This window comes from Ambystoma mexicanum, chromosome 3p, assembly GCF_040938575.1.
Source record: "Ambystoma mexicanum isolate Mex_15411 chromosome 3p, UKY_AmexF1_1, whole genome shotgun sequence".
Classification (NCBI taxonomy): Eukaryota; Metazoa; Chordata; class Amphibia; order Caudata; family Ambystomatidae; genus Ambystoma; species Ambystoma mexicanum.
Genome location: NC_090925.1, coordinates 654,489,874 through 654,513,838, shown reverse-complemented (window position 1 = coordinate 654,513,838; position 23,965 = coordinate 654,489,874).

Genomic DNA, 23,965 nt, shown 5'->3' with positions numbered 1-23,965 from the left:
GATGCCATTATCGGAATGATGGGCAATGCATATTATTTCATATTTATTTCATTCTCTGTGTTATGGTAATTGACCAGCACATTCTGTTTGTGAGCCACATCTGATCCTTTTGTCTTTACTTTCTTTTATTTATATAGCGCAACCATGGACTCTTAGACATTAGGGCACAGACAAGAACACATAAAAGAACAACAGAAAGAGAAACAGGGTCAAGGCCAGCAAATGTAATCAGAAAGTGAGGGGCGGGTCGGCACTGGTGGTGTAATATGAACATAAGGGGAGCACCTAAATTGTGGACGGATTTGGTTAGATTTTATTTTTTACAGTGGTCAAAAAGGGATGAGATCATTGACTTTCCTTCAGTTATTCTGTGATTGATTGTGAAGAGGTTTATGGCGTGATTTAGCAATCTTAAATAAAAGAAACCGTTTTTTGATTTAGGATCATAAAATGGAAGAACTGCATTAATTATGGTTACAGACTGTACTAGGATGGTACATGGACATTTGGATCAAGTCACACATTTTTGTATTCCAGAAAAGTGAGTCAGAATTGACTCAGTGATCTTGCTTTTGGTTCTGTTTAATTATTTGTCACCTTCATCTATTCCGAATCTTTCATCATGCAGTACTTTAATTTGTAGATAAACGTGTTGTTATTTTCTTGAATCTTAGTAGAATCCTGATGTCAATGGCATATGTAAAGAAACAGAGCTTGAATGGTCTTATGAGAACAACCGTGCTGGTCTCATTTCGTGCAACCTCTGACATTTTGGAGGACTCTTGACATCCTGAGATATGACTGTAGTGGTAGATTGTATAGAAATGTATGTTAACTTGGTGACTTTTTTGTATTTGTAGTTGATGTTATATATAGTGTGAACCGACCTAGAAAGCAACGGAACGCTGGGTATTTAGTGGAAACAATTGTTTTGATATTTTCTCAAAATAAACTAACGACCACCATGAACATAATTTAATTTAATGATTTTCCATGATGCAAACAATACATTATTGATTGTAGGATGGACATTTTGCCTATACATGTATTAGCAGCAATGCACAGTTAGAAGAATGTGGTCATGTTTACACAATTGAAATAGACAATGATTGCCTTTGGTTTACTGTACACCGCCATCTTTGTTACTTAACCTAGGCAGGATTTACTTGTTGCCTCCTGAAGTGAAGGAACCTGAAAGGTTAGAGTGGCAGACACAATATGTAAAACAGAAAGAAGATGTTTGCAGAAGCACTCACTTCAAATGCCATCAGCACTCACCCTTTAATCCACCGGGCTGTGATGAACCAGGAGACGGTAATGGGTATTCACCGGGAGAACCTGCAGAGAAGAGCATAAGAGTAAAAAAAACGAATTGGACAGCAAATAAAACCAGTTAATGCATTGTTTCCTAGCTACCAATATTCTATGATACAGGCAGCAATAAAGTCAGGCTTCAAAAGCAACATACAAAAGGTAAACATACTATTAGTAAACTCATAATTTAGTCACATGTCTGGATGGTGCTTAGCTCAGAAGAGACGGTGACCTATGTACAAGATTTTCTTTGTCCACTGAGATGCACAATTCGTGTTTGAAGCTTCAAGAATTGGTTAGTCTTTGACTGGTTGATGGGTGTTTATCCGACTCTGCATTTTAGTTCACAAAATCAGTAGACATTTAATTTAGTTTCATGTTAGTTAACACTACTGATCATTCCAGCTCAGAATATTTATTTTCACATCGTAGTTGTGTGTGTAATGAGTGAGGGGCATTCATCTGTGGCTTCACACTAAGAATTAATGAATTTGGGCAATTTTGCCTTAGCTAATTTTGTGAAATGGTCATTTCTGACAATTTCAAAACATGTATAACATTTACAAACATGGAACATAACCAAATGAGTTAATGTGCAGTAAATGCAGTCTACAAAAATAGGGGTTTAATGACCCCACATTAATGTTGGAAAAATGAATCACATGAAATTTCGAAGGGGATTTTCTGATCAAATTAAGGGAACAGTTTTTTGCTTCTTTTGCTGGAAATTCAAGTACAAAATGTAAACGTTCTAATTGATGTGTCCACGTGCTTTCCAGGAATAAAACAGAGCTAAACACTTGATGAAGATTTACTTTTTTCAGCAATGTGTTCATTAGAGTCTTTCACTGATTTTGCTAAATAAATATCCGCAAAATGTTGTGGGATTTGTTTCCCATCAAATTCACCCAAAAGGACATCTGTAAAATGAATTCACCATTTCATAATTGGTAATATAAACAATATGAATTTTACCCAAATCCGTCAGCGGGTTTTAAAGTTGATCATCCCCAGTACAAGTCTTCCATGACCTGAATGACTGGCTCATGGAGAACACACTATATTGTAGTAGTTGGCATTTGCATGGCACCTCTCTGAGCTCAGTTTCTCAAATCAAATTCGCATGCATTAACTGCCCTTACTCCGCTCAATGCGCACTATTTGTGTCCATTAAAATCCTATACATGTGTTGGGTCTGGTGGTGACGGCAGTTGCTATGTTTGTATTAGAAATGCGAATCCCAATATCTAGCCCTGGAGACTACCTCAACCAAAAAAAAGAAGAAAAAAAAAGGTTGTTTCACGTTGTGGATCTAACATTCTCATGCTTCACACATATGTGCAAACACTGCTATGGATGTAGCCGGGGGCATTCATGTTAGCGTAGTCTCTTTGCACGACTGGAGGTGACCGGCAACATGCAAAATTGCAGCTTTGTGATCGGAATAACAGTGTCCTCTAGTGGGTATTTCATAACTTGTTTCGTATAAAAAAGTACTTCAAAGAGTGACACACGTGTAGTGGCTGCCATCTAGTAGCTGTTTGTAAATGTTTGCAAAATAAAGTGCTTACTAGAGTGACACAACATAGACTCAAATCATAAGGCGGAAATCTGGGTGAAGTATCGGCTAGGGCAGCACAGCCACTCAACATTTATCCGTGGAGCACTGGGCTGTGCTGAACCGGAAGCTGAAGATCCACCCAGAGCGCCTACAGAGAAAACCATTTCTTTAAAGAAGCATTCTCAATGGAAACAGTAGTTCACCCTCACTGCTAGTTTCCTGCCTCATCATAACAAATCCCATGGACAGTAAAATTGAGGGATTTGAAAATGCATCTTTTCTGTTTAGATGTGGCTCAGTCTATATTGTATGGATGCATATATGTGGAGTCTGTTTAGGAAATTTGTTTACAGTTCTCTCTGCTAATTCTAGAAAGGCTTGTAGTTGTCCATAGGACAACATTAGCCAAGTTATTAGCAACACTTCATATGATGACTGTCCATTGTAGACACTTTTGTAGGATACATTTTCCTCTCCCTATCAATAGTCGTAATGGAGAAGACAGTATGTGTCTAAAAAATACATCACACGTATTGAACACTTACATGAATATGCTTTGAATTAAATTAATAACAATAAGGCACACTTCTCAAGGCTCCATCATAATCACTAGCATTCTAAGTTACTGCCCCAAGCACTCATCTGATGAGCGTCTTGGGAAGGCATGCCACATGGACGCTTAGTGAAACACACGTATCAAGCCACCTTCATACTGCTGGTGAAAGTCAGCCACTTTTTCTCTACTCGACGACGGCACTGCGACTAATGCACGATTATTGCTGGCATACCTATTGATGCCTCTGAGATTCAGTATTGAGGCCCATATATCCTTCGTTTGGCTGGATGCTAACCTCAGCCTGTGCCTACACCATTGCCTGCCATGAGGCATATTGCACACCCCAAGATGGCCGACTTCGTCTCCGTTGTGTTTGGGCTTGCCTGAACACCACCATTCCACCTCCCCGATTGGCTGCTGGCCTCCTCTTGTGGGCCAATCCACAGCCGGTAGGCGATCAGCCGGCACAGAAGCACTAAGGCCAGAACACGAAGGCTGACTCCTGTCTTCAGCCTGTCTGCAGCCTCCGCTGCCTACTGCCTGGATTCCCTGCTCAGTCGGACGCTCTGTACACATTGCATATTACCAGCTTCACATGTGGCACCACGGACCTGATGCCCAGTCATTCACTGTATAAGACCTTTCTTTTCATTTGTACCCTATAAGCATATACTGCTGCACCTGTCCCCTCATAAGTGCCTGCACTATACTCGCTGCTCGAGGCCTGACCCTCTCCTCACAGCCTGCCTCTCACTTTTAAGCGATTCTAACCCTTGTCACTTGAGGCACCTCATTTTAAATTGCTCCGTATACCAACTTGCTCTACGTTGAACTACATCCCCTTTGCCTGACTGTGTCACAGTTGTGGTTGTTTACAATTGTATCCGGATATCTGCCCCAACTGCTTGTTGCCCCACCCCCAATGCAATGCGCACACCCTCGTGCACTCCTATGGTAACGCCTGCAATCAGCACGCTGCATTTATACTTATGTCTGCCAGACTGTGTTACATTTGCTGTACTCCCGTTACTCCACCAGACTGCGTGCTGCTCAGGTCGTGACATGCTGGTCTGCATCCCCAACTATGCCTGATTGTGCTAAGTTGATGTACACTTCGACCCTTGGCATGATTGCACGTTGCCTATATTGCACCGTTATACCTCTAGGCCTCACTTGTTATCTTCATGTTATACTTTTTACCTGTGATTTCTGCTGGGTTATGTTGTCTGCATATCACTAGCCATTCTGCGCCCACGCTCCTACGCTGTGCTGTGCCCATCTACTGACACATGCCACGCTGTTGCCCTGCCTCTGTCCATAGTGGCCCTAGTGTTACCTGCGCTAATTTGAACTGCATCCTCAAATCGCCCTGTGCCTCCACCCATAGCAGACCCAGCGCTGTCTATGCTAATTTATATTGAATGCCATAACGTTGCCTATGATAATATACATTGTGTGCATATATTGACTGTTTAAAACTGCCTGCCTTGCCCTGCTGAGACGGCCCTGCCTTATCTAGTGCTCTCTAGTGCTGACCTATGATCGCACATTCTACCCATTGACTGATGCTGTTCCAATGTAAACTCTATGTCTACATCTACTGCATATACTACCATCCAAGTTCACTTGCCACCCTAGAAACTGCCAACACACAAAGCCATTGACCCCTTCATCTGCCAATACTACCAGGAGCCTAACCTCCTATGATGGCCACCCTAAGAGGTGCCACCCTCACCATGGCAACTCTCCTTCCCTTACTCCACAATATCGCACCTCAGAACTGTACCAGCACGACGATTCCACTTTACCCAGAACCACTTTCCCCTATGGAATGGATAAACAGATTTGCGCGCCCACCCACACCCCTCACACCATGCCCCACACTTCTTAGAAACATACGACTAGGCTCTCGCCTCTACCTACCCACTACCACCATCTTGAATGCTGTGCCATCCACCACATATAGAAACGCTAGACTTAGCCTCCGCACTAGCGCTAGCCACAAACTCATTACAACGATGACCAACCTGACTAAGAACCATACGCAGCAGACTTTGCATATCGTCTCCACAGCGAGCTAAAACATCACAACTCCCCATATTCCTCCACCCTCGAAAGTCAACCCTACTTCCATTCCAATAAAGGGTGCTCTCATTAATGCCCGCTCCCTGGTAGCCCACGCCATAGATGTTGCAGACATTATCTCTGCTAACCACCTCAACTTCATCACCATCACTGAGACGTGGCTCCACTTAGCAGCTGGTCCTACTTTAGCTTTAGCCATCCCGGATAACTACAACATCTTCCGTGCTGACAGAAAATACTTGATAGGAGGAGGTGTGGCTATTATTGCTAAAACTAACCTAAACATCAGAGAAGCAACTAACTCAACCTTACCCTCAGTTGAACTCCTCTCCATAAAACTCCCACTATCAGACACCCAAACCATCCTCCTACACATTATATATAGACCCCCAGGCGCCCTATCCACCTTTGAAGAAGATATCTCTCTCCTACTCACCACGAATACTAAACCCAAATCTCAAATCATCATCATGGGTGACTTTAACCTAGGACTCAATGACCCTAAGGACAATCACGCCACCTCTCTCAATGACACCATTACTCACTTAGGCCTCACTCAACACATTAACAAACCTACACATATAAAAGGCAGATCCCTAGACTGGCTGGCAGATGCCAACTGCAACCTCTCACTGACAGACATCACACCTTGTGCTTGGACCGACCATCACCTTATCACCTTCTCTCTACCCAGAACTGTACCCAATACAACACCACCTTCTAGGACACCACATATAATCTCTAGAAACATTCGCAACATCACCATGGAAAACCTTAGACCACTTCTCATGCCCATTACTAAAGCCAACCTTCCCATGCAGAATGACAACCTGTCTACCCTGGTAGACCTATACAACAACACGTTGGAACTAGCCCTCAACCAGATAGCTCCACTCAAACAACGTAAAGCCAAACCCATCGCCCACACCAACAAATGGTTCTCAGCAGAACTAAAAGCCCTCCGCAACATCATAAGAGCAGCGGAAACTTGCTGGAGAAAAGCCCCATCTTTCTCCACTAAAGACAAATTCACTACAGCTGCCTCCACCTACAAATCCGCTATCTTAAACTCCAAAAAAGAGACTTATAACACAAGAATACACAATGTCAAATCTGGTACGAAAGAATTATTCTCTATACTAAGAGAACTTGAATCTCCACTGTCACCCACAGAGGACTGCACGAAGGATAAGGCATGGTGCAACAATATCCAACTAGCCCTCTCCAACAAAATTGCCCTTCTACAAGCAAAGATTTAAGCCAAAAAAGCCAACCTTGCTGCCAAAGATACTCTCAACAGCAAAAAAGACCCCACCATTCCCAACTGCCCACCTTTCCACTTTTCCCCAGTCACCGAAGAGGAAGTAGTCAAGAAAATCGCTAGCCTTAAACCCTTCAACTGTAAAGGTGACATATGCCCCGCCTCTGTCATCAAAGATGGAGCCAAAGATCTAGCTCCCCTCATCACCTCATTGATCAATTCTTCCTTCAAGAACTCAGTAGTCCCTAACAACCTCAAAGAAGCGTGGGTTCTCCCCCTTCTCAAAAAACCCAACCTAGACCCTAACATTCCCTCGAATTACAGACCCATCACTACGGTCCCTTTCCTCCTCAAAATATTAGACAGAGTAGCCTACCTCCAAATACAACAACATTTGGAAGACAATAACCTCTTAGGCTTGCGACAATCCAGCTTTAGACCCAGGCATGGGACCGAATCCGCTGTCCTGGATCTAAAAATCCAAATGGATGAAGCCAAAGACAAGGGCAAACTGGCCATTTTGCTCCTGTTGGATCTATCCGCTGCCTTCGACCTGGTTGACCACCAGATCCTTACACAACACCTCTCATCGGCTGCCGCATTCTCACAGAATGCCACCAATTGGATTCAGTCATTTTTGTCTGACAGGTCGACTAGGGTCTTCGCCTCCTCAGCAGCTGCAGACCCTATCCCAATCCAATGTGGAGTCCCCCAAGGTTCCTGCATTTCTCCCACACTTTACAACATCTTCACTAAGCTTCTCTTCGACCATCTTGACAATCTGGGTGTCAGCTACACTAATTACGCAGACAACACCCAGGTCCTCATCACACTCACTGGTTGCTATGAAGAAGATGCTGCAAAGCTTAACAAAATCTACCTAGAAATCCAAGCCTGGATGGCTACACACAGTCTCTGCCTCAATGACGATAAAACGGAACTGCTTATCATAGGCTCCCAGGCCTGCCTCAATAAATTGGACTCTAGGTACCAATCTTTCTCCATCGATGGCAACATCATAAAAGTCTCCAAAGAGGTCAAAACTCTAGGTGTGTACCTTGACTCCACCCTATCACTGAAAAAACAAATGAATGCTACCATCCCATCTACCACATACACCAACAAACGTATCAATGCCTGTAGACCTTTTCTATCTTCAACCAGCTGCCTCACCTTATCCAGAGCACTGATACTGTCTAAATTAGACTATTGTAACACACTCTTGCTAGACACCACCACTAAAAATCTGAACAGACTCCAGATTCTTCAAAATAATGCCTTAAGATGCGCTCTTAACCTCCCGTGCAAGGCTCACATCTCCACTGCCAGCAAAGATGTCCACTTGCTCCCAATCCGAGACAGAATCAAGCTAAGAACTCTTGTCATTACACACAAGTGCCTGTCACTGACTGCCCCGCGCTACCTATCTGACAAATTCTCTAGACACAGCACTACCAGACCTACCAGAACTCCATATTTGCACCAACTCAAGGTCCCCCACTTCAATCTAAAAACAGCAGGAGGTTCCAGCTTCCCAGTTCTCGCAGCACAATGCTGGAACACACTCCCGCTTGCAATCAGATCAGAGGCTTCCTTCTGGCCATTCAGAGCCATGGTGAAATCCTGGCTCTCTGCCTAACACTCTGCTACTTACCCACCCCAGGCCGCTTCACTCTACCAATTTCAACTGTATGCCTTAACTAACCTGTAACGGACCGCCATGTAACCAGGTCCTATATTATCTACTGTATTTATCCCATGCCACATACTGTACCATTGAATGTATGTACTCTTTCTTTATGCTGCGCGCAAAGATATGTAACTATGTTGTCCACATGATTATGCGCCCAGCTACCTGAAGGTTCGGACGCGCTCTATATAAATAAACAAACTAAACTAACCCTCTAGCTTGGGAGCCTGGTTTCACTCTTGCTTTATTTGGCACTGACACTCACCCTTTCCCTCAGGACCACTGATCCATCCACCGGGCTGTTTGGAACCAGATGAGGGTACTGATGATCCATCTTGAGGTCCTGCAGAGAAGTGCAGAGAAGGTGTACAATGAATTTGATCAAAAGATTCCTAGACATGAATAACCCATTGAGAGGCAAAAATAGAGATACGTTGATATTCAGCACACCCCATATCTGGAACTATATGCACCTGGAAATTATATGCCAAGAACACCTTTTTAAATGTATGATAACGTGTCAAAGTGAATCGGTCACACAAGGGTCAGAATACACGGAAGCAGCTATAGAAATGAACAACCTCACAGCTACACTTAATTTTCGATTGTGACTTTTTTGTAATCTATGATTGCAATATACTGATCCATTTCACCAAGCTATACTAACCATTATTGTAACTTACAAACGTGTTTGACCAAAATAACCCCCAGAATGCGAGCTTCTTCATGTCTATGGATGGCCCTTACTGGTCCGAACGTTTGACCCCCACCTCACATTCCTCCTATGAAGGCTCCTTCCTCCCCAAACACCCCCCTCCCGTCCCCCCCGTGCTTTCCCCGCTGTATACAACCGATGCTCTGAAGGCACTTTTGCACACACCATAAATTACAAATGCACAAATAAGTGAACTGTTCCATGAGAGACCTCACTCATATATATGCATTTTCACTGAGCTCTTTGTGGCCAATATAATGAATTCCAAATGCATGTTTTTTTTTGGTTCACGTAAAATGAACCTGGGCTTCACATTTTCAACCAGGATGGATTGAGAGACTGGAAGAGTGGTGAGTAAGGGCCAAGTGTTACTCTGTGGATGGGAACAGTGAGGTTTCAAATGCCTTAAATAATGCAGGTTTTTGTCACTTAGGTCACTGATGTGACCAAGGCGGGACTCGCAAAGATTACTGGCCTTATCTGAGAAGGCTCAGCCACCTTTCCTAGTGTTACCTTCTTTGGGTGAAACCAGAATTATTGTGTTGTCTGATCTTAGTGATCTGCTGTGTGTGCATTTTTTTGAAATTTTCAAGAAACATGATGGCAGATGCCATTATCGGAATGATGGGCAATGCATATTATTTCATATTTATTTCATTCTCTGTGTTATGGTAATTGACCAGCACATTCTGTTTGTCAGCCACATCTGATCCTTTTGTCTTTACTTTCTTTTATTTATATAGCGCAACCATGGACTCTTAGGCATTAGGGCACAGACAAGAACACATAAAAGAACAACAGAAAGAGAAACAGGGTCATGGCCAGCAAATGTAATCAGAAAGTGAGGGGCGGGTCGGCACTGGTGGTGTAATATGAACATAAGGGGAGCACCTAAATTGTGGACGGATTTGGTTAGATTTTATTTTTTACAGTGGTCAAAAAGGGATGAGATCATTGACTTTCCTTCAGTTATTCTGTGATTGATTGTGAAGAGGTTTATGGCGTGATTTAGCAATCTTAAATAAAAGAAACCGTTGTTTGATTAAGGATCATAAAATGGAAGAACTGCATTAATTATGGTTACAGACTGTACTAGGATGGTACATGGACATTTGGATCAAGTCACACATTTTTGTATTCCAGAAAAGTGAGTCAGAATTGACTCAGTGATCTTGCTTTTGGTTCTGTTGAATTATTTGTCACCTTCATCTATTCCGAATCTTTCATCATGCAGTACTTTAATTTGTAGAGAAACGTGTTGTTATTTTCTTGAATCTTAGTAGAATCCTGATGTCAATGGCATATGTAAAGAAACAGAGCTTGAATGGTCTTATGAGAACAACCGTGCTGGTCTCATTTCGTGCAACCTCTGACATTTTGGAGGACTCTTGACATCCTGAGATATGACTGTAGTGGTAGATTGTATAGAAATGTATGTTAACTTGGTGACTTTTTTGTATTTGTAGTTGATGTTATATATAGTGTGAACCGACCTAGGAAGCAATGGAACGCTGGGTATTTAGTGGAAACAATTGTTTTGATATTTTCTCAAAATAAACTAACGACCACCATGAACATAATTTAATTTAATGATTTTCCATGATGCAAACAATACATTATTGATTGTAGGATGGAAATTTTGCCTATACATGTATTAGCAGCAATGCACAGTTAGAAGAACGTGGTCATGTTTACACAATTGAAATAGACAATGATTGCCTTTGGTTTACTGTACACCGCCATCTTTGTTACTTAACCTAGGCAGGATTTACTTGTTGCCTCCTGAAGTGAAGGAACCTGAAAGGTTAGAGTGGCAGACACAATATGTAAAACAGAAAGATGTTTGCAGAAGCACTCACTTCAAATGCCATCAGCACTCACCCTTTAATCCACCGGGCTGTGATGAACTAGGAGACGGTAATGGGTATTCACCGGGAGAACCTGCAGAGAAGAGCATAAGAGTAAAAAAAAAACGAATTGGACAGCAAATGAAACCAGTTAATGCATTGTTTCCTAGCTACCAATATTCTATGATACAGGCAGCAATAAAGTCAGGCTTCAAAAGCAACATACAAAAGGTAAACATACTATTAGTAAACTCATAATTTAGTCACATGTCTGGATGGTGCTTAGCTCAGAAGAGACGGTGACCTATGTACAAGATTTTCTTTGTCCACTGAGATGCACAATTCGTGTTTGAAGCTTCAAGAATTGGTTAGTCTTTGACTGGTTGTTGGGTGTTTATCCGACTCTGCATTTTAGTTCACAAAATCAGTAGACATTTAATTTAGTTTCATGTTAGTTAACACTACTGATCATTCCAGCTCAGAATATTTATTTTCACATCGTAGTTGTGTGTGTAATGAGTGAGGGGCATTCAAGGGGCATTCATCTGCGGCTTCACACTAAGAATTAATGAATTTGGGCAATTTTACCTTAGCTAATTTTGTGAAATGGTCATTTCTGACAATTTCAAAACATGTATAACATTTACAAACATGGAACATAACCAAATGAGTTAATGTGCAGTAAATGCAGTCTACAAAAATAGGGGTTTAATGACCCCACATTAATGTTGAAAAAATGAATCACATGAAATTTCGAAGGGGATTTTCTGATCAAATTAAGGGAACAGTTTTTTGCTTCTTTTGCTGGAAATTCAAGTACAAAATGTAAACGTTCTAATTGATGTGTCCACGTGCTTTCCAGGAATAAAACAGAGCTAAACACTTGATGAAGATTTACTTTTTTCAGCAATGTGTTCATTAGAGTCTTTCACTGATTTTGCTAAATAAATATCCTCAAAATGTTGTGGGATTTGTTTCCCATCAAATTCACCCAAAAGGACATCTGTAAAATGCATTCACCATTTCATAATTGGTAATATAAACAATATGAATTTTACCCAAATCCGTCAGCGGGTTTTAAAGTTGATCATCCCCAGTACAAGTCTTCCATGACCTGAATGACAGGCTCATGGAGAACACACTATATTGTAGTAGTTGGCATTTGCATGGCACCTCTCTGAGCTCAGTTTCTCAAATCAAATTTGCATTCATTAACTGCCCTTACTCCGCTCAATGCGCACTATTTGTGTCCATTAAAATCCTATACATGTGTTGGGTCTGGTGGTGACGGCAGTTGCTATGTTTGTATTAGAAATGCGAATCCCAATATCCAGCCCTGGAGACTACCTCAACCAAAAAAAAGAAGAAAAAAAAAAGGTTGTTTCACGTTGTGGTTCTAACATTCTCACGCTTCACACATATGTGCAAACACTGCTATGGATGTAACCGGAGGCATTCATGCTAGCGTAGTCTCTTTGCACGACTGGAGGTGACCGGCAACATGCAAAATTGCAGCTTTGTGATCGGAATAACAGTGTCCTCTAGTGGGTATTTCATAACTTGTTTCGTATAATAAAGTACTTCAAAGAGTGACACACGTGTAGTGGCTGCCATCTAGTGGCTGTTTGTAAATGTTTGCAAAATAAAGTGCTTACTAGAGTGACACAACATAGACTCAAATCATAAGGCGGAAATCTGGGTGAAGTATCGGCTAGGGCAGCACAGCCACTCAACATTTATCCGTGGAGCACTGGGCTGTGCTGAACCGGAAGCTGAAGATCCACCCAGAGCGCCTACAGAGAAAACCATTTCTTTAAAGAAGCATTCTCAATGAAAACAGTAGTTCACCCTCACTGCTAGTTTCCTGCCTAATCATAACACATCCCATGGGCAGTAAAATTGAGGGATTTGAAAATGCATCTTTTCTGTTTAGATGTGGCTCAGTCTATATTGTATGGATGTATATATGTGGAGTCTGTTTAGGAAATTTGTTTACAGTTCTCTCTGCTAATTCTAGAAAGGCTTGTAGTTGTCCACAGGACAACATTAGCCAAGTTATTAGCAACACTTCATATGATGACTGTCCATTGTAGACACTTTTGTAGGATACATTTTCCTCTCCCTATCAATAGTCGTAATGGAGAAGACAGTATGTGTCTAAAAAATACATCACACGTATTGAACACTTACATGAATATGCTTTGAATTAAATTAATAAAAATAAGGCACACTTCTCAAGGCTCCATCATAATCACTAGCATTCTAAGTTACTGCCCCAAGCACTCATCTGATGAGCGTCTTGGGAAGGCATGCCACATGGACGCTTAGTGAAACACACGTATCAAGCCACCTTCATACTGCTGGTGAAAGTCAGCCGCTTTTTCTCTACTCGACGACGGCACTGCGACTAATGCACGATTATTGCTGGCATACCTATTGATGCCTCTGAGATTCAGTATTGAGGCCCATATATCCTTCGTTTGGCTGGATGCTAACCTCACCCTGTGCCTACACCATTGCCTGCCATGAGGCATATTGCACACCCCAAAATGGCCGACTTCGTCTCCGTTGTGTTTGGGCTTGCCTGAACACCACCATTCCACCTCCCCGATTGGCTGCTGGCCTCCTCTTGTGGGCCAATCCACAGCCGGTAGGCGATCAGCCGGCACAGAAGCACTAAGGCCAGAACACGAAGGCTGACTCCTGTCTTCAGCCTGTCTGCAGCCTCCGCTGCCTACTGCCTGGATTCCCTGCTCAGTCGGACGCTCTGTACACATTGCATATTACCAGCTTCACATGTGGCACCACGGACCTGATGCCCAGTCATTCACTGTATAAGACCTTTCTTTTCATTTGTACGCTATAAGCATATACTGCTGCACCTGTCCCCTCATAAGTGCCTGCACTATACGCGCTGCTCGAGGCCTGACCCTCTCCTCACAGCCTGCCTCTCACTTTTAAGCGATTCTAACCCTTGTCACTTGAGGCACCTCATTTTAAATTGCTCCGTATACCAACTTGCTCTACGTTGAACTACATCCCCTTTGCCTGACTGTGTCACAGTTGTGGTTGTTTACAATTGTATCCGGATATCTGCCCCGACTGCTTGTTGCCCCACCCTCAATGCAATGCGCACACCCTCGTGCACTCCTATGGTAACGCCTGCAATCAGCACGCTGCATTTATACTTATGTCTGCCAGACTGTGTTACATTTGCTGTACTCCCGTTACTCCACCAGACTGCGTGCTGCTCAGGTCGTGACATGCTGGTCTGCATCCCCAACTATGCCTGATTGTGCTAAGTTGATGTACACTTCGACCCTTGGCATGATTGCACGTTGCCTATATTGCACCGTTATACCTCTAGGCCTCACTTGTTATCTTCATGTTATACTTTTTACCTGTGATTTCTGCTGGGTTATGTTGTCTGCATATCACTAGCCATTCTGCACCCACGCTCCTACGCTGTGCTGTGCCCATCTACTGACACATGCCACGCTGTTGCCCTGCCTCTGTCCATAGTGGCCCTAGTGTTACCTGCGCTAATTTGTACTGCATCCTCAAATCGCCCTGTGCCTCCACCCATAGCAGACCCAGCGCTGCCTATGCTAATTTATATTGAATGCCATAACGTTGCCTATGATAATATACATTGTGTGCATATATTGACTGTTTAAAACTGCCTGCCTTGCCCTGCTGAGATGGCCCTGCCTTATCTAGTGCTCTCTAGTGCTGACCTATGATCGCACATTCTACCCATTGACTGATGCTGTTCCAATGTAAACTCTATGTCTACATCTACTGCATATACTACCATCCAAGTTCACTTGCCACCCTAGAAACTGCCAACACACAAAGCCATTGACCCCTTCATCTGCCAATACTACCAGGAGCCTAACCTCCTATGATGGCCACCCTAAGAGGTGCCACCCTCACCATGGCAACTCTCCTTCCCTTACTCCACAATATCGCACCTCAGAACTGTACCAGCACGACGATTCCACTTTACCCAGAACCACTTTCCCCTATGGAATGGATAAACAGATTTGCGCGCCCACCCACACCCCTCACACCATGCCCCACACTTCTTAGAAACATACGACTAGGCTCTAGCCTCTACCTACCCACTACCACCATCTTGAATGCTGTGCCATCCACCACATATAGAAACGCTAGACTTAGCCTCTGCACTAGCGCTAGCCACAAACTCATTACAACGATGACCAACCTGACTAAGAACCATACGCAGCAGACTTTGCATATCGTCTCCACAGCGAGCTAAAACATCACAACTCCCCATATTCCTCCACCCTCGAAAGTCAACCCTACTTCCATTCCCATAAAGGGTGCTCTCATTAATGCCCGCTCCCTGGTAGCCCACGCCATAGATGTTGCAGACATTGGGCCTCATTATGACCCTGGCGGAAAGGGGTTTACGGCAGCGTTAACAGCGCCGACCCTTTCCGCCTGATCACGAGGTCCCTTAGCGCCATGGTGATTTTAACGCCTGCTTTTTGCAGGCGTTAAAATCCATGGCGCTAAGGGACCTTGATGTTAATTACGCCACCGTAATTTACGGTGGCGTAATTAACGCCTTCCCCACTCCCATTGTGCCCTATGGGGCAAAATTGGGAATGGGGAAGGGTAAATGGGGATTGGGGACTTACCGCCCCGCCAAGGTCGGAATGGGTTCGGTAAGTCCGCCAACCACCATGGCGTAAACGCAGTTTACGCCATGGTGGTAAAGTCACGGCCCTGGCGGAAACTTTCCGCCAGGGTCGTAATGAGGCCCATTATCTCTGCTAACCACCTCAACTTCATCACCATCACTGAGACGTGGTTCCACTTAGCAGCTGGTCCTACTTTAGCTTTAGCCATCCCGGATAACTACAACATCTTCCGTGCTGACAGAAAAAACTTGATAGGAGGAGGTGTGGCTATTATTGCTAAAACTAACCTAAACATCAGAGAAGCAACTAACTCAACCTTACCCTCAGCTGAACTCCTCTCCATAAAACTCCCACTATCAGACACCCAAACCATCCTCCTACACATTATATATAGACCCCCAGGTGCCCTATCCACCTTTGAAGAAGATATCTCTCTCCTACTCACCACGAATACTAAACCCAAATCTCAAATCATCATCATGGGTGACTTTAACCTAGGACTCAATGACCCTAAGGACAATCACGCCACCTCTCTCAATGACACCATTACTCACTTAGGCCTCACTCAACACATTACCAAACCTACACATATAAAAGGCAGATCCCTAGACTGGCTGGCAGATGCCAACTGCAACCTCTCACTGACAGACATCACACCTTGTGCTTGGACCGACCATCACCTTATCACCTTCTCTCTACCCAGAACTGTTCCCAATACAACACCACCTTCTAGGACACCACATATAATCTCTAGAAACATTCGCAACATCACCATGGAAATCCTTAGACCACTTCTCATGCCCATTACTAAAGCCAACCTTCCCATGCAGAATGACAACCTGTCTACCCTGGTAGACCTATACAACAACACGTTGGAACTAGCCCTCAACCAGATAGCTCCACTCAAACAACGTAAAGCCAAGCCCATCGCCCACACCAACAAATGGTTCTCAGCAGAACTAAAAGCCCTCCGCAACATCAAAAGAGCAGCGGAAACTTGCTGGAGAAAAGCCCCATCTTTCTCCACTAAAGACAAATTCGCTACAGCTGCCTCCACCTACAAATCCGCTATCTTAAACTCCAAAAAAGAGACTTATAACACAAGAATACACAACGTCAAATCTGGTACGAAAGAATTATTCTCTATACTAAGAGAACTTGAATCTCCACTGTCACCCACAGAGGACTGCACGAAGGATAAGGCATGGTGCAACAATATCCAACTAGCCCTCTCCAACAAAATTGCCCTTCTACAAGCTTTAAGCCAAAAAAGCCAATCTTGCCGCCAAAGATACTCTCAACAGCAAAAAAGACCCCACCATTCCCAACTGCCCAACTTTCCACTTTTCCCCAGTCACCGAAGAGGAAGTAGTCAAGAAAATTGCTAGCCTTAAACCCTTCAACTGTAAAGGTGTCATATGCCCCGCCTCTGTCATCAAAGATGGAGCCAAAGATCTAGCTCCCCTCATCACCTCATTGATCAATTCTTCCTTCAAGAACTCAGTAGTCCCTAACAACCTCAAAGAAGCGTGGGTTCTCCCCCTTCTCAAAAAACCCAACCTAGACCCTAACATTCCCTCGAATTACAGACCCATCACTACGGTCCCTTTCCTCCTCAAAATATTAGACAGAGTAGCCTACCTCCAAATACAACAACATTTGGAAGACAATAACCTCTTAGGCTTGCGACAATCCGGCTTTAGACCCAGGCATGGGACCGAAACCGCTCTCCTGGATCTAAAAATCCAAATGGATGAAGCCAAAGACAAGGGCAAACTGGCCATTTTGCTCCTGTTGGATCTATCCGCTGCCTTCGACCTGGTTGACCACCAGATCCTTACACAACACCTCTCATCGGCTGCCGCATTCTCACAGAATGCCACCAATTGGATTCAGTCATTTTTGTCTGACAGGTCGACTAGGGTCTCCTCAGCAGCTGCAGACCCTATCCCAATCCAATGTGGAGTCCCCCAAGGTTCCTGCATTTCTCCCACACTTTACAACATCTTCACTAAGCTTCTCTTCGACCATCTTGACGATCTGGGTGTCAGCTACACTAATTACGCAGACAACACCCAGGTCCTCATCACACTCACTGGTTGCTATGAAGAAGATGCTGCAAAGCTTAACAAAATCTACCTAGAAATCCAAGCCTGGATGGCTACACACAGTCTCTGCCTCAATGACGATAAAACGGAACTGCTTATCATAGGCTCCCAGGCCTGCCTCAATAAATTGGACTCTAGGTACCAATCTTTCTCCATCGATGGCAACATCATAAAAGTCTCCAAAGAGGTCAAAACTCTAGGTGTGTACCTTGACTCCACCCTATCACTGAAAAAACAAATGAATGCTACCATCTCATCTACCACATACACCAACAAACTTATCAATGCCTGTAGACCTTTTCTATCTTCAACCAGCTGCCTCACCTTATCCAGAGCACTGATACTGTCTAAATTAGACTATTGTAACACACTCTTGCTAGGCACCACCACTAAAAATCTGAACAGACTCCAGATTCTTCAAAATAATGCCTTAAGATGCGCTCTTAACCTCCCGTGCAAGGCTCACATCTCCACTGCCAGCAAAGATGTCCACTTGCTCCCAATCCGAGACACAATCAAGCTAAGAAATCTTGTCATTACACACAAGTGCCTGTCACTGACTGCCCCGCGCTACCTATCTGACAAATTCTCTAGACACAGCACTACCAGACCTACCAGAACTCCATATTTGCACCAACTCAAGGTCCCCCACTTCAATCTAAAAACAGCAGGAGGTTCCAGCTTCCCAGTTCTCGCAGCACAATGCTGGAACACACTCCCGCTTGCAATCAGATCAGAAGCTTCCTTCTGGCCATTCAGAGCCATCGTGAAATCCTGGCTCTCTGCCTAACACTCTGCTACTTACCCACCCCAGGCCGCTTCACTCTACCAATTTCAACTGTATGCCTTAACTAACCTGTAACGGACCGCCATGTAACCAGGTCCTATATTATCTACTGTATTTATCCCATGCCACATACTGTACCATTGAATGTATGTACTCTTTCTTTATGCTGCGCGCAACGATATGTAACTATGTTGTCCACATGAATATGCGCCCAGCTACCTGAAGGTTCGGACGCGCTCTATAAATAAACAAACTAAACTAACCCTCTAGCTTGGGAGCCTGGTTTCACTCTTGCTTTATTTGGCACTGACACTCACCCTTTCCCTCAGGACCACTGATCCATCCACCGGGCTGTTTGGAACCAGATGAGGGTACTGATGATCCATCTTGAGGTCCTGCAGAGAAGTGCAGAGAAGGTGTACAATGAATTTGATCAAAAGATTCCTAGACATGAATAACCCATTGAGAGGCAAAAATAGAGATACGTTGATATTCGGCACACCCCATCTCTGGAACTATATGCACCTGAAAATTATATGCCAAGAACACCTTTTTAAATGTATGATAACGTGTCAAAGTGAATCGGTCACACAAGGGTCAGAATACACGGAAGCAGCTATAGAAATGAACAACCTCACAGCTACACTTAATTTTCGATTGTGACTTTTTTGTAATCTATGATTGTAATATACTGATCCATTTCACCAAGCTATACTAACCATTATTGTAACTTACAAACGTGTTTGACCAAAATAACCCCCAGAATGCGAGCTTCTTCATGTCTATGGATGGCCCTTACTGGTCCGAACGTTTGACCCCCACCTCACATTACTCCTATGAAGGCTCCTTCCTCCCCAAACACCCCCCTCCCGTCCCCCCGTGCTTTCCCCGCTGTATACAACCGGTGCTCTGAAGGCACTTTTGCACACACCATGAATTACAAATGCACAAATAAGTGAACTGTTCCATGAGAGACCTCACTCATATATATGCATTTTCACTGAGCTCTTTGTGGCCAATATAATGAATTCCAAATGCATGTTTTTTTTTTTTCACATAAAATGAACCTGGGCTTCACATTTTCAACCAGGATGGATTGAGAGACTGGAAGAGTGGTGAGTAAGGGCCAAGTGTTACTCTGTGGATGGGAACAGTGAGGTTTCAAATGCCTTAAATAATGCAGGTTTTTGTCACTTAGGTCACTGATGTGACCAAGGCGGGACTCGCAAAGATTACTGGCCTTATCTGAGAAGGCTCAGCCACCTTTCCTAGTGTTACCTTCTTTGGGTGAAAACAGAATTATTGTGTTGTCTGATCTTAGTGATCTGCTGTGTGTGCATTTTTTTGAAATTTTCAAGAAACATGATGGCAGATGCCATTATCGGAATGATGGGCAATGCATATTATTTCATATTTATTTCATTCTCTGTGTTATGGTAATTGTCCAGCACATTCTGTTTGTGAGCCACATCTGATCCTTTTGTCTTTACTTTCTTTTATTTATATAGCGCAACCATGGACTCTTAGGCATTAGGGCACAGACAAGAACACATAAAAGAACAACAGAAAGAGAAACAGGGTCATGGCCAGCAAATGTAATCAGAAAGTGAGGGGCGGGTCGGCACTGGTGGTGTAATATGAACATAAGGGGAGCACCTAAATTGTGGACGGATTTGGTTAGATTTTATTTTTTACAGTGGTCAAAAAGGGATGAGATCATTGACTTTCCTTCAGTTATTCTGTGATTGATTGTGAAGAGGTTTATGGCGTGATTTAGCAATCTTAAATAAAATAAACCGTTGTTTGATTAAGGATCATAAAATGGAAGAACTGCATTAATTATGGTTACAGACTGTACTAGGATGGTACATGGACATTTGGATCAAGTCACACATTTTTGTATTCCAGAAAAGTGAGTCAGAATTGACTCAGTGATCTTGCTTTTGGTTCTGTTGAATTATTTGTCACCTTCATCTATTCCGAATCTTTCATCATGCAGTACTTTAATTTGTAGAGAAACGTGTTGTTATTTTCTTGAATCTTAGTAGAATCCTGATGTCAATGGCATATGTAAAGAAACAGAGCTTGAATGGTCTTATGAGAACAACCGTGCTGGTCTCATTTCGTGCAACCTCTGACATTTTGGAGGACTCTTGACATCCTGAGATATGACTGTAGTGGTAGATTGTATAGAAATGTATGTTAACTTGGTGACTTTTTTGTATTTGTAGTTGATGTTATATATAGTGTGAACCGACCTAGGAAGCAATGGAACGCTGGGTATTTAGTGGAAACAATTGTTTTGATATTTTCTCAAAATAAACTAACGACCACCATGAACATAATTTAATTTAATGATTTTCCATGATGCAAACAATACATTATTGATTGTAGGATGGAAATTTTGCCTATACATGTATTAGCAGCAATGCACAGTTAGAAGAACGTGGTCATGTTTACACAATTGAAATAGACAATGATTGCCTTTGGTTTACTGTACACCGCCATCTTTGTTACTTAACCTAGGCAGGATTTACTTGTTGCCTCCTGAAGTGAAGGAACCTGAAAGGTTAGAGTGGCAGACACAATATGTAAAACAGAAAGAAGATGTTTGCAGAAGCACTCACTTCAAATGCCATCAGCACTCACCCTTTAATCCACCGGGCTGTGATGAACCAGGAGACGGTAATGGGTATTCACCGGGAGAACCTGCAGAGAAGAGCATAAGAGTAAAAAAAAAACGAATTGGACAGCAAATGAAACCAGTTAATGCATTGTTTCCTAGCTACCAATATTCTATGATACAGGCAGCAATAAAGTCAGGCTTCAAAAGCAACATACAAAAGGTAAACATACTATTAGTAAACTCATAATTTAGTCACATGTCTGGATGGTGCTTAGCTCAGAAGAGACGGTGACCTATGTACAAGATTTTCTTTGTCCACTGAGATGCACAATTCGTGTTTGAAGCTTCAAGAATTGGTTAGTCTTTGACTGGTTGTTGGGTGTTTATCCGACTCTGCATTTTAGTTCACAAAATCAGTAGACATTTAATTTAGTTTCATGTTAGTTAACACTACTGATCATTCCAGCTCAGAATATTTATTTTCACATCGTAGTTGTGTGTGTAATGAGTGAGGGGCATTCATCTGCGGCTTCACACTAAGAATTAATGAATTTGGGCAATTTTACCTTAGCTAATTTTGTGAAATGGTCATTTCTGACAATTTCAAAACATGTATAACATTTACAAACATGGAACATAACCAAATGAGTTAATGTGCAGTAAATGCAGTCTACAAAAATAGGGGTTTAATGACCCCACATTAATGTTGAAAAAATGAATCACATGAAATTTCGAAGGGGATTTTCTGATCAAATTAAGGGAACAGTTTTTTGCTTCTTTTGCTGGAAATTCAAGTACAAAATGTAAACGTTCTAATTGATGTGTCCACGTGCTTTCCAGGAATAAAACAGAGCTAAACACTTGATGAAGATTTACTTTTTTCAGCAATGTGTTCATTAGAGTCTTTGACTGATTTTGCTAAATAAATATCCTCAAAATGTTGTGGGATTTGTTTCCCATCAAATTCACCCAAAAGGACATCTGTAAAATGCATTCACCATTTCATAATTGGTAATATAAACAATATGAATTTTACCCAAATCCGTCAGCGGGTTTTAAAGTTGATCATCCCCAGTACAAGTCTTCCATGACCTGAATGACAGGCTCATGGAGAACACACTATATTGTAGTAGTTGGCATTTGCATGGCACCTCTCTGAGCTCAGTTTCTCAAATCAAATTTGCATGCATTAACTGCCCTTACTCCGCTCAATGCGCACTATTTGTGTCCATTAAAATCCTATACATGTGTTGGGTCTGGTGGTGACGGCAGTTGCTATGTTTGTATTAGAAATGCGAATCCCAATATCCAGCCCTGGAGACTACCTCAACCAAAAAAAAGAAGAAAAAAAAAAGGTTGTTTCACGTTGTGGATCTAACATTCTCACGCTTCACACATATGTGCAAACACTGCTATGGATGTAGCCGGGGGCATTCATGCTAGCGTAGTCTCTTTGCACGACTGGAGGTGACCGGCAACATGCAAAATTGCAGCTTTGTGATCGGAATAACAGTGTCCTCTAGTGGGTATTTCATAACTTGTTTCGTATAATAAAGTACTTCAAAGAGTGACACACGTGGAGTGGCTGCCATCTAGTGGCTGTTTGTAAATGTTTGCAAAATAAAGTGCTTACTAGAGTGACACAACATAGACTCAAATCATAAGGCGGAAATCTGGGTGAAGTATCGGCTAGGGCAGCACAGCCACTCAACATTTATCCGTGGAGCACTGGGCTGTGCTGAACCGGAAGCTGAAGATCCACCCAGAGCGCCTACAGAGAAAACCATTTCTTTAAAGAAGCATTCTCAATGAAAACAGTAGTTCACCCTCACTGCTAGTTTCCTGCCTAATCATAACACATCCCATGGGCAGTAAAATTGAGGGATTTGAAATGCATCTTTTCTGTTTAGATGTGGCTCAGTCTATATTGTATGGATGCATATATGTGGAGTCTGTTTAGGAAATTTGTTTACAGTTCTCTCTGCTAATTCTAGAAAGGCTTGTACTTGTCCACAGGACAACATTAGCCAAGTTATTAGCAACACTTCATATGATGACTGTCCATTGTAGACACTTTTGTAGGATACATTTTCCTCTCCCTATCAATAGTCGTAATGGAGAAGACAGTATGTGTCTAAAAAATACATCACACGTATTGAACACTTACATGAATATGCTTTGAATTAAATTAATAACAATAAGGCACACTTCTCAAGGCTCCATCATAATCACTAGCATTCTAAGTTACTGCCCCAAGCACTCATCTGATGAGCGTCTTGGGAAGGCATGCCACATGGACGCTTAGTGAAACACACGTATCAAGCCACCTTCATACTGCTGGTGAAAGTCAGCCGCTTTTTCTCTACTCGACGACGGCACTGCGACTAATGCACGATTATTGCTGGCATACCTATTGATGCCTCTGAGATTCAGTATTGAGGCCCATATATCCTTCGTTTGGCTGGATGCTAACCTCACCCTGTGCCTACACCATTGCCTGCCATGAGGCATATTGCACACCCCAAGATGGCCGATTTCGTCTCCGTTGTGTTTGGGCTTGCCTGAACACCACCATTCCACCTCCCCGATTGGCTGCTGGCCTCCTCTTGTGGGCCAATCCACAGCCGGTAGGCGATCAGCCGGCACAGAAGCACTAAGGCCAGAACACGAAGGCTGACTCCTGTCTTCAGCCTGTCTGCAGCCTCCGCTGCCTACTGCCTGGATTCCCTGCTCAGTCGGACGCTC